The following is a 10,724-nucleotide window of genomic DNA, read 5'->3' as shown; positions in this document are numbered from 1 at the left end:
GGTTCAAGTAGGTTATCACTAAGATCCTTCCAGCCCTAAGCAAAGACTGGAAGATGCTGGGGAGGGGGTGGGCAGAGAGCAGGAATACTCTTTGTAGCAAATCAAATGATGAACTATGTGTCTCCGTGAACCAAACCAGGCACAGAAAACTCTCCATCTTCATTCCAGAGTTGGTGGGCGGGGGTTGGGGGGGGGAGGGGAGGAGTGAGGGTATCTGCTGTGGTGTCTCCTCATTTGACAACTCAACCTTTTCCACAGGGCCCCTTACTGACATGCCATGGGGTGGGGGGCTGTTTCCCTTAAGGACCCTGCCCTTGAGAGAAACAAGGCAGAGACAAGATAGGACAGGAAGCTAGGACAAGATAGGACAGGGAGGGTGTCTATGGGATACCAGCAGCCAGGTGAAAACAGTGAAAGCAGCCCACTCTCTGCTTAGTTTCAAATATCAGAATAAAGGGATGCAATTTTGGAGCTTTCATCTGATGTTAATGGATAATGAGATGCAGGATCAGCCTTATGCAGTGATGCAGTTTAAAGCCCTTGGGAAAGCTCTGTTCCCCCTCCCCAATTATCCTGCCACTGAAATGCCTTAAGTTCTACCATTAGAGCACATGGTGTTAAGTATAGCTCTCTGCAGATCACATCCTTTAAAATACAAATGCACCACTGGGATACTTTATCAAACAAGGATCGAGCCAGAGAAGTAATGCTTGGGGGGAGGGGGGAGTATGCTTGGGGAGATGTGGGGCTCAGAAGATCAATCTCTAGATGCTTCTCAGTTTCACAAGCCAATCCTTGTGGGAAAGCAGGCCTCTGCCCATGAAAATGGGAACTCATGGATTCCCCCCTAGAAACCAGATGCCTGCAATTATGGGTATAATCCTTGTCTTGGGAGAGGGGTTGGGCTCTAAGTGGTGAGAGTAGTGATCATGCTGAAAAATCACAGGGGCGGCCAGGAAAATTGAATTCAGGGAGAAGAAAATTCCTCAGGTACACATGCACCTGGGTCAGCCATTGGAGAGGCCTGTTGAGAAATACTTCATGGGGCCCTCCTCTGTATGCTCAGAAGGCGTAAAACTATCTCATGGGAGGTGGAGTGGGGTAGAGGAAATCCAGTTCATTTCTGTGCTTATCTGCAGTTTATTTAACCCATAAAGTATACTTTGGAGGTGTTAAACCTGATAGGGAAATATACAAACAGAGTTCAAACCTTAGTTATGTGACCTTGAGCAGGTAACTTAACCTTTATGAAATTACACTTCCTCATCAAATTCTGTATAAAGCATCTGGCATATAGCAATCATCCATAAATGGAAACTGTTATAGTTATGAGTGTTGATGCAGTGCAGGACACTATCTACAAATTGGAACTAAGTTATGGAATAAATGACCACCATGGTTAGAACAAATGAGAAGTTCAGACCTTGATTAATTCATGCATGATCTTCTTCTTCACTAGATGAATCATGCCTCTTTCCAACTTAATTTTACCTTTCAAATTCTGGTAATAAAAGAAGCAGAAAGAGGTCTGTACCCCTCCAAGCAGGCTGGGGACTTTAGATTTGGGGTGAGATGGGTAACTGCCTCTGTGATTTAAGGAAAATCATAAAATACCTCACTCAAATTTATATCGTGTTACCTGTCATCTAAGTCTAAAATTCCACCATCATAGCTATTTCCATCCCTTCTGGGCAATGACTTCCCCCTCTATCCTCCTCTTCTTCCTCCTTCACCTTCTTTTGTTGGTGGTCCTAGGGTTTGAACTCAGGGCCTCCCACTGGAATCACATCTCAGCCCTGGACAATGACTCCTAAAAACCCCTGCCAAAAAGAGTTGCCTGGGAGAATAGGCATGTGGGTCAACACATTAGTCCTTAATGATGGAAGTAGCTCTGCCATGACCCATGCTATTGTGCCAGCAGTTACCATCTTTATTTGGGCTGAGATCACAGCATAGGTTCTGCAGCTCTCTAGGACTTTGTGGGTTCTTAGTTGGTCCAAAAATCTACCCAGAATCCATTGACCAAAAGCATGAGTCTAGTTTTTGTTTGGCTAGTAATCTTTGAGAAAATACAAACTGATATTTTTAAATGCAAAGAAATGAACATTTGTAAAAGTGTAACTGGGGGCTGGGGACATAGTTCCATAATTAAGTACTTGCCTGGTGCTATCATGGTTATTTTATTCAGAAAAAAAAAAAAAAAAGAATGTGAACCAGGCGCTGTTGGTTTACACTTGTAATCCTGGCTACTCAGGAGGCTGCGATCTGATGATCACAGTTCAAAGCCAGCCCAGGCAGGAAAGCCCTTGAGACTCTTATCTCCAGTTAACCACCAGAAAACCGGAAGTGGCACTGTGGCTCAAGTGGTAGAGCACTAGCCTTGAGCTGAAGAGCTCAGGGACAGCATCCAGGCCCAGAGTTCAAGCCCTATGTCCAACAACAACAACAACAAAAGGATATATGCCTGTGCCCTCAGCAAGGGCACACAAGCATGCTCTCTCTCTCTCCCTCCCTCCCTCTCTCTCACACACACCAACACAAACACACACACATACATATACAATCATCCCTCTACTTAGTTCTTGTACCTTCCAGCTTAGACTTCCTTCCCTCCCTCCTTCTCTTCCTTCCTCCTTCCCTAACTCCCTTCCTTTCTTCCTTCTTTCCTTCCTTCCTTCCTACTCTTCCCATCGCCAAAAGGGAAGGTTTTGCCTGCCTTCCTTCCCACTGGACAAAGAAGACAATGAAACATTAATGAGATCTGAGACTCATAGTTCTGGGGGCTGACCTGAAAAGCTGGAAGCCAAGGGAGTAGATCCTTCCTTCCCAACACTGATCGCACTCCTACTCTTGATTCATCACTTTGGTATCATGGTAGCCCAAGTCTTCTTCTAACCCTGCCTGCCCTAATGACAACACCCCGAGAAAGAAGGAAATGGTTCCCACACAATTGTAAACATTGCTACTATCAAGGGGGGAAAATGTTAATACAATTGCAAAAAAAAGAAAAGGTGGATCTTTTTGGGCTTACTCCCCTCCCCAGCCTTTCTTTCTGCAGTATGGGGTAAATTCCTCTCATAGGGATGGGAGAGGAAAACTGGGGCTGGGGGAGAATGTGCTAAGCTGGTGGTGTAACACACAGGAAGGGGGTCTGTAAAGCTTCAACTCAGAGAGTGACTTTGTGAATGGAGGAGGAAAGAAAGCTGAAGGGTGGTAATTAGCTTGTTATTGTTTCCCCTGAGTGTTGTGAGAATTCCTTTGGAGACACTTGTTTAAAAAAAAAAAAAAAAAAGCAGAGCTGAAGACAGTAAATACACATCTAATGATATGCTAAATAAATTATTATTGTTATTATTATGACTATTATTATAGTAATTGTAACTTGCTCCTGGCATCCAAGTTTCCACTAGAGATGGGAATTGGTTCCCCTACAGCAGGGTCCTCCACTGCAGTCAATTTGCCCCCAGGCACTCCTTCACCCTCCAGAATTAGCTGAGTTATTGGGCAGTGTAGACCAGTCTTCAGTGAACCGCCAGCCTCTGTCTTTGTATAGGATCAGAAGTGCAGCAAAAGCATGCAAGGCTTCTGGCAGGTGCCTGCTCTACCAAGGAAGAAAAGGAAGAGACTTTGCCATGGATGCAGGGCGGGGGGGGGGGGGGGGAGCAAAGTGGGGGGTTGTACTTCAGAAAAAACTTCTTGATGCCAGCCATGGGACTCAGAGGGCCAGGAGCCAAGAGGCAGGCAAGTAAGGAAGGGAGGAATCACAGAAAGAAAGAAAAATTACACAAATTAGAGATAGTTCTCAACCTAGAGGTTGAGACTTTTAGTCCTCACATAATCCCAGCGATTATCTGAGGTGAGTTCACGGCAGGTAAGAGTAAAACTAGTTTTGTCAGCTTCTCAAAGGCATGTGGGAGCCAGAAGCCACTAAGAGCCACTCCAGCTTAGGTAAAGGGACCCAGGACTGTTTGGACTCAATGAGTGGCCAGTGTTCTATGATTTCCTGACTTTAGGCTGCCTGCAGATGTTATTTTCTCAACCCCAAGGTTCTGATGTTTACAATGATTGTTCCACAGTCTACCCCCATCGGAGCCAGAGCCCAGACAACTGCCCTGAGCCCTTCTGAGGCAAATATATGCAAATGAAAGCCCCAGAGTCTCTCTCCATGCTTTTCTTTAGGGAAAGTGTAACTATCCTGGTAGGTGTCACGGGGGATGGTGAGAGGCAGCGCTCTGGCTAAGGCAAGCACTGACCAAGGCTGGGAGGCTTAACTTAGACCCTTCTCTGAACTCACCTAAACAGCTCCTAAGGAGCTTTAAAGAAAAAGGAACCATGTCTAGGCTAGCATTCCACATTCTAAATCCTGATGGGAGGAGAAGAAGGCTGACCCCTCCCTGCTAATAATAATAATAATAATCCTTACTAGATTGGCAACCCCAAATGCAACTGCCCATCTATCTACTTGCATTTGTGGGCTCCAAACTCTTAAAGGCAACTAATTTACAGGAAGAAAATGATAACAATATTTTAAAGTATATAAATGCAGTCATGGTATTCAATGTATACTATGGGAAAAAAATGAGCTATGCAGTTTATGGAGGGAGAAAGCAAATGAAAGGGTGACATTGTCCAAGAAGCATTGTACTCATTACCTGACATATGGCATATCCTTTTGTACAACTCCTTAATAAAAAGGGAGGGAGAGATATAAGAAAGAGAAGAGAAAAAATTTAATCCATGACAAAACGTGATTAGAGGACATTCCTAGATCAGAAAATTTGTAAAGTTTTAACATTTCTTTTTTAACCCTTTAATTCAAAATTTTAACTATGAAATCTAATCTGTTTGGAATTCCTGGAATAGAATCAAGACAGGAAAGACAGGCCTTTCCTTCAGCCTAAGCCCGTCTGTCCATCTCAAGCTGATTTACTTTTGTTTTATGTATGTATTTCTTAGGTAAAATAGTGTTTTCCCCATTGGTCCCCTCAGGCCAGTTTTCTTACTAGTCCAGGTTTCTCTCGGGTTTAATTTTCACGTATTTCGAAGTCTAGAGAACCAAGGGACTGGGAATAGTGTCACGGCACAGGAACACTTAGGGGAGAGAGCCATGACTACCCCCAATTTCCTAGCATCCACTACCTTACTCTCTTCCCTTATCCAGAGTTTGAGCTGATCTCCCACACCACCTAACACCAATCCTGCCAGAGCCACACTACTGCCAGGCACCATATTATTCCTATTATTCCTTGGTCTAGTTAGGTTGCCACTAGTATGGGGGTACCAGGTAGGTGTCTGATAGCTGGCATCCATGGTGGTGTCAGAAAGAGAGAGCGAGAACAAGAGCAAGAGAGAGAGAAGGAGGGAGAGAGAGAGAGAGCGCGCACGAGCTTTTGGACTGCCTGCATTCTGTGTATCTCGGCAAGTATATTTTGGGCAGCCACTCTGCCAAACAGCAGACAGAGGCCCTGCCCTGGACGAGTTCCCAGCGCTGTGGGTCGTGGTGTGTGGAGAATGGCGCGTGGCACTTAACCCCCAGCTCAGGGGTCTCTTATTCCCTTCCCAGCATCCAAGGGATCAGGGAGGGCAGGACAGAGTTTGGGGAAAACACAAACACTTGGCACACAAATATTTGTGACTCTGGTGGAAAAAAAGAAAAGAAAAGACTTTGTGTGCATGTCTTTTTCCCCTGGGATGGCTCGTGGCAGGGAAAGAATTGTAGAGCCTTGGCCCAGTGGTGCCTGGAAGGGGGCTCACAGGGGAAGCCCTGTCAATGCAAGTAGAAGTGAGATCTAGGGGCTTAGGTCACTTATTTTTAAAAAAATCCCCCAAAGGAGCTGCTTTTAGAAGTACAGGGATCCCTCTGTAAGGGGGACCCCAATGTGAAAAGTGACAAAGAGGGTTGAAGATCAGTCCTAGAAGGTAGCCGGTGAGGAACACTTCCCAAAGGCCTCTCAAAAACAGGCTCCGTTCTTGAAAGTTTGCCCCTCTACTCACTCAGCTCCCAGTTTCCCAACCACACAAACTTTAGGGGTCCAGGAGTCCCCAGTGGAAGCAAGCTGAATTTAGCTACACAGCCTTACTTTTCTGGCAGGGTTGCGGCTAGGCTGCATTCATGATCAAGAAGCAGACAGCAAAAGGACATTTTCCTCTCAACCTGGCACCCCCTCACCCCCCACCCACTCACACACCACTTGTAAAGCCCACTCTTTGAGATTCACAATTTAGGGCTCTAGAGAAATAAGGTAAGAACCATACTGGGCAAGACAGTCCTTAAACAGTGAGTTCATTAAATGCTGAACCATAGGCTGCTTCCTACTAGGCTGGTTTAGTGGAGGGTACTTAGGGTGGTGAGGAGATAGGAGATAGGGCTATTCACTGCCCCCCCCCACTTCTATAAGCTCCCAGGTCTTACCTGTCTGCATCAGACTCTCACAAAACCAGTTTTTGCCTTCTAGCGTGTGCCTGCGTGGTTTTCTTTTTCTTCTGTTCCTCCTGGCCTAAGCAGTGTCGGAAATCACCTACCATTTGCTGCCCTTCCTGAATGCCTCCTATGCTCTGTTTTTACCCGTGTGTAATTCCATCCCTTTCTGAATGAAGAACTTTGCTAGCTAGCTTCCTAGATGGCCAGGTAGAGCTTTTCAGTTATTTCTGTGAACAAGTTTCTCCCAGGCCCTCCACATAAATATGTCTGTTCAGAGATAGACTGGCCCAAGTCCCAAAGCACACACATCATGAGATAATTACACCTTATATACATACGGATATCTCTATAGAGTTATATTCAAAAGTGTCTATAACTCTAGAGAGAGATAGCAGCACATGCATATAGGACTATAATTACTTAAGTCTATTTTTATAACTATGTGGTTATAAATAGATATGTCTGCATATAGTGAGAATAATATAGAAATGTTTCCATTGCCATATACAGCTTGAAGCAAATACTCTAACAACTCTATATCACAATCAATAAGTATATATCTCCTGATACATAATTGTAACGATATACATTTATCTATATAGCTGCTGAGAGATATAAATCTGTCAGGATATCAAATGTCCATAAAGCTGGATGGCTATAAGGGAGTCGTATATTTTTTACCATATATAAATCTGTTCCTATAACTACTGTATATGCACAAATACAATGGAAATAATTATATCTTCCTCAGGCATAAATCTGCAAATACAACCGCAGCACATTTAGGTACAGTTAGAGATAGAGCAATATTTTGTAGACATCAGCCTGTCAATAGAGCCACCAGTGCCCACAAACAGAGAGAGTTATAGAGGGAGTTATAAATAAAGCCTCCAGATGTGAATGGATCGGTAGAACTAGATGTAAACACAGCTCCAAGCTGTTCTTTCTTCTTTGTAAGTTATTCCTGAAGAAAGCCAGGTCACATAGAACAGGGCAGTTAAGGTGCAGGGGTACTGTTATCTTCCCCAAATGGGAGTAGATGGTCTGGTCACTGGGTTTTGGGGGGAAGCTAAGCCCAAGTAGGTGGAAAGCAGTGTCAGTTCCCAACAGCAGCTCAGAAGTCTCTTGGGTCAGTCTTCTGGTGGCCAAGGGGGAAGGCCTAAGTGAGAAAAATGAAAAACAAAAAGCAAAACAACAACAAACAAAAACAAAAATGAAAGCCCCCCAAAACAGAAGCTGGCTTGAGTCACTTGGTCCTATCTTGGGCCCCCTATGGCTCTAACCAGGAAAACTGGAACCCGATCCTGAAGTGAAAAGGGTCTAAGCGGCATTGAGGATATGAGGCTAGAGAGGCCGGGACTACGGGGTTCTGCAGGCAGCTCCTAGCCAGAGCAGCGATCTTGCTGGTGTCCTGCCTGGAACTCAAACCCGGACCTCCTCGCACCCTCTGTCTTCCACGTTCGGCTTTTCAATCTGTTTTATTTGATCTTATTGCTATTTTGTCTGATCGGCTAAGACGGTGTCCTCCACCCCGTGTTGCTCAAATGCCAAGGGCTTTCTCAGGGATTTTTGTGTGTGACTCAGTGGATCTCTAGCGTCTCTCTCTCTCTCTCTCTCTCTCTCTCTCTCTCTCTCTCTCTCCCTCTCTCTCTCCAGGCCAAACAAGTCATCGGCTGTTGGAAAAAAAAAAGAATCCAAACTTCTGAAAAGGTTTGTAGCTTCAATTTTCAGATGTCCTTTGCTTATCAACTACAGTTATACTCGTTCCTTTTTCTTCTCTTTTAAAAAGTTGGCGAATGTGTGCTTTTATATTTATCCTTTAAGTTGTTCTTTCTTTCTTTTGGTACAATTGTTTTAAAAGAGGGATTTCGTTAGACCCGAGACTGAGCCGGCTTCCTTTCCCGCGGGCACTTCCTGCGTCTCTCAAAACCTCGGACTCTCCCCTCCCCTGAAGAAATGAATTTATAAAATTATTTGAAAACCTACCTGGAGAGAATGAAGTAGACATTGCAGGAATCTGGATAGAGATCACTCTTTTCTTTATGGAAATCCGCACGGTTCCAAGCTTGGGAAGGAGAATTCCAGGCACTTCTTTTTGAAAAGACCGTAGGAAGGGAACTTTCCCTGAGGCCTGTAGGAGTCTTGCCCTCCGACTCTCACTTCTCCACTGCCAGCAGCCATAAATATTTTCTTGCTTTCCTTCTGGCCTGCGGTCGTCCTGGGGGCACCTCTGAGCCCAGACAGCCATATGGAAGCTGTGGCCAATGCCCCATTCATCTCTGCCCCTCGGCCTGACCCTGTGCATTTGGTCACCTCTTTAAAACAGGGGCTCCCAGAGATCCCCAAATGTGGGGCTCCCTTTCTGTTTGCACAAAGCAAAAGCCAGAGAAAATGAGCAAGAGAGTGGCTTTCCTTCCTCCTTGTCACTGGCAAATTCTGTCTGGGGAAGGGGCTCTTTCTCTCAGTCCCCCTCCCCAAGGGCATTTTGAAAACCTAACTTCCCGAATTTCTTGTCTTCCCTTTGGAGTCTCTTCCCTTTGGTGCCTCTTGCTGCACCCCTCCTCCCTCATGAAAATACCTCCTCTGGCATTTTATTGTTATCATACTGTAGAAGGACTGTTAAGTACTATTTATTATTTTTGTTATTTGTTGTTGTTATGATTGTTGTTAGAGATTTTTTTTTCCCCCACTGGGATCTGGGAATTGCAGCCTGGCCTAAAGTGGAGGCCTGTCCCACGTGGGTGGGGTGCACACACGCACACTAATGCACACCTAATGGTGCCAACACTCACGTACATGCCCACCAATGCCTGCTGCCTTCAGGTCCCTGCACTGCAAGTCAGAGGCAGGCATCCTCCTACCCCAAAATAAACAGCACCCTGCCCACGCACACCAGCATTCAGGCAGAACACCACCCCTAGGCCAAAGCCAAAACCCACGCACCGAGATTGCAAGGCAAGAAAAATCTCTTCTCTCCCACAATCTGGAGGGGCGAGTCAGGCCTCTTTCCCCTGTCTCTTTTGCTTTCTCTCTTTTGCTCTCTCTCTCTCTCTCTCTCTCTCTCTCTCTCTCTCTCTCCTTGTTTACAGCTTCAGAGAGCTCAAGGCCCATAAATCTTGAGGGGCCTACAGAGCACAGAGCACATTTGTATGCATCGTTAGGACTCGCTAATACCTAAGCCCATTAACGAGCATGTATGCGCGTGGTTTCCGGTGTGTATTAACTTATAGTTAAATTCTGGAGGAAAGGGCATTGTGAATTAACATATACCAAATCCATCAAGGGCTTTTGTCATATCAGATTAGCCCGCTATAGGTTTAGGGGCGCAAGTTGCCTGGATTGAGATGTACCCACCCTCCAAACTTTGTGTATCAAGTGTAGGGGGGGGGACGTCTGGGAAAGATGAGCACCTAGCTAGCTCAGGTGGTTCAGAGCCCCAGACGCAGCGGCACACCTGTGGGAAGGCGAAGGCAAAGAGGTCGAGGTTGTGTCCTGGAGGCTGCTGCTGGCAGAGGAAGGCCAGTGAGGTGAGGACCTTCTGGCTTTAAGGCTGCTGCCCCTTGGCCGCTGGGATTGTCTGCTTTCCACTTACCCAGAGAAATGCTAGGAGAGGCAAGTGGAGTCACTGAACTTTAATTAAACCAAAGACAGTGGGAGGAGGGGATAAAAAGAAAGGAAGGAAGAAAAACAAAACAAAACCAAGATCGGAGGAGGAGGAGGAGGAGGAGGAAGAGGAGAAGGAGGAGGAGGAGGAAGAGGAGGAGGAGAAGGAGGAGGAGGAGGAAGAGGAGGAGGAGGAGGAGGAAGAGGAGAAGGAGGAGGAGGAGGAAGAGGAGGAGGAGAAGGAGGAGGAGGAGGAAGAGGAGGAGGAGGAGGAGGAAGAGGAGGAAGAGGAGGAGGAGGAGGAGGAGGAGGCCTAGAGGCCAAGGCAAGGGAGTCCCAGCCCTTCAGAGCCTGGAGATAATCTCTCCAAGGGGGTGAAAGTTGGGTAGCTGGGTGGATATAAATAAGTCCACACCCCAATTCCAATCCTCTTAAAAAAAAAAAAAAAAAAAAAGTAAGGAAAGGTAAAAGAAAAGAAAATCTAATTGCATGGCGTGATTCAGCTAGGTGTTCCTAAATGCCAGTGGCTGGGACCTGTTTGGGACCCCTGAGGATCTGGTTAATTGGGCCCGTGTAGACAAGAGATGGAGGAGGACAACGGGGAGAGAAAAGGTGCGTCTCTGGGGGTCCTCTCGAAAATGCTAAAGACCAAAGAAAGCTAAACGCTGATGTCCTTGCAGATCTATTTGCCTGTTTAAAT

General features: G+C 45.9%; 1 long non-coding RNA gene across 1 annotated transcript; it reads right to left on the bottom strand.

Moving 5' to 3' along the window:
• Window positions 1–7,014: 7,014 nt before the first annotated feature.
• LOC122124363 lies at window positions 7,015–9,529 on the bottom strand. Its single transcript, XR_006150527.1, has 3 exons — window positions 9,365–9,529; window positions 8,408–8,486; window positions 7,015–7,580 (listed from the first exon to the last, which is right to left on the bottom strand). It is a non-coding gene; the product is annotated as an uncharacterized LOC122124363 (long non-coding RNA).
• Between the last annotated feature and the right edge of the window lie 1,195 nt (window positions 9,530–10,724).

This window comes from Dipodomys spectabilis, unplaced genomic scaffold (assembly GCF_019054845.1).
Source record: "Dipodomys spectabilis isolate Male_0828 unplaced genomic scaffold, ASM1905484v1 ptg000234l, whole genome shotgun sequence".
Classification (NCBI taxonomy): Eukaryota; Metazoa; Chordata; class Mammalia; order Rodentia; family Heteromyidae; genus Dipodomys; species Dipodomys spectabilis.
Note: the sequence above shows the minus strand (reverse complement) of the source record. Positions and strands in the feature narration are given on the sequence as shown.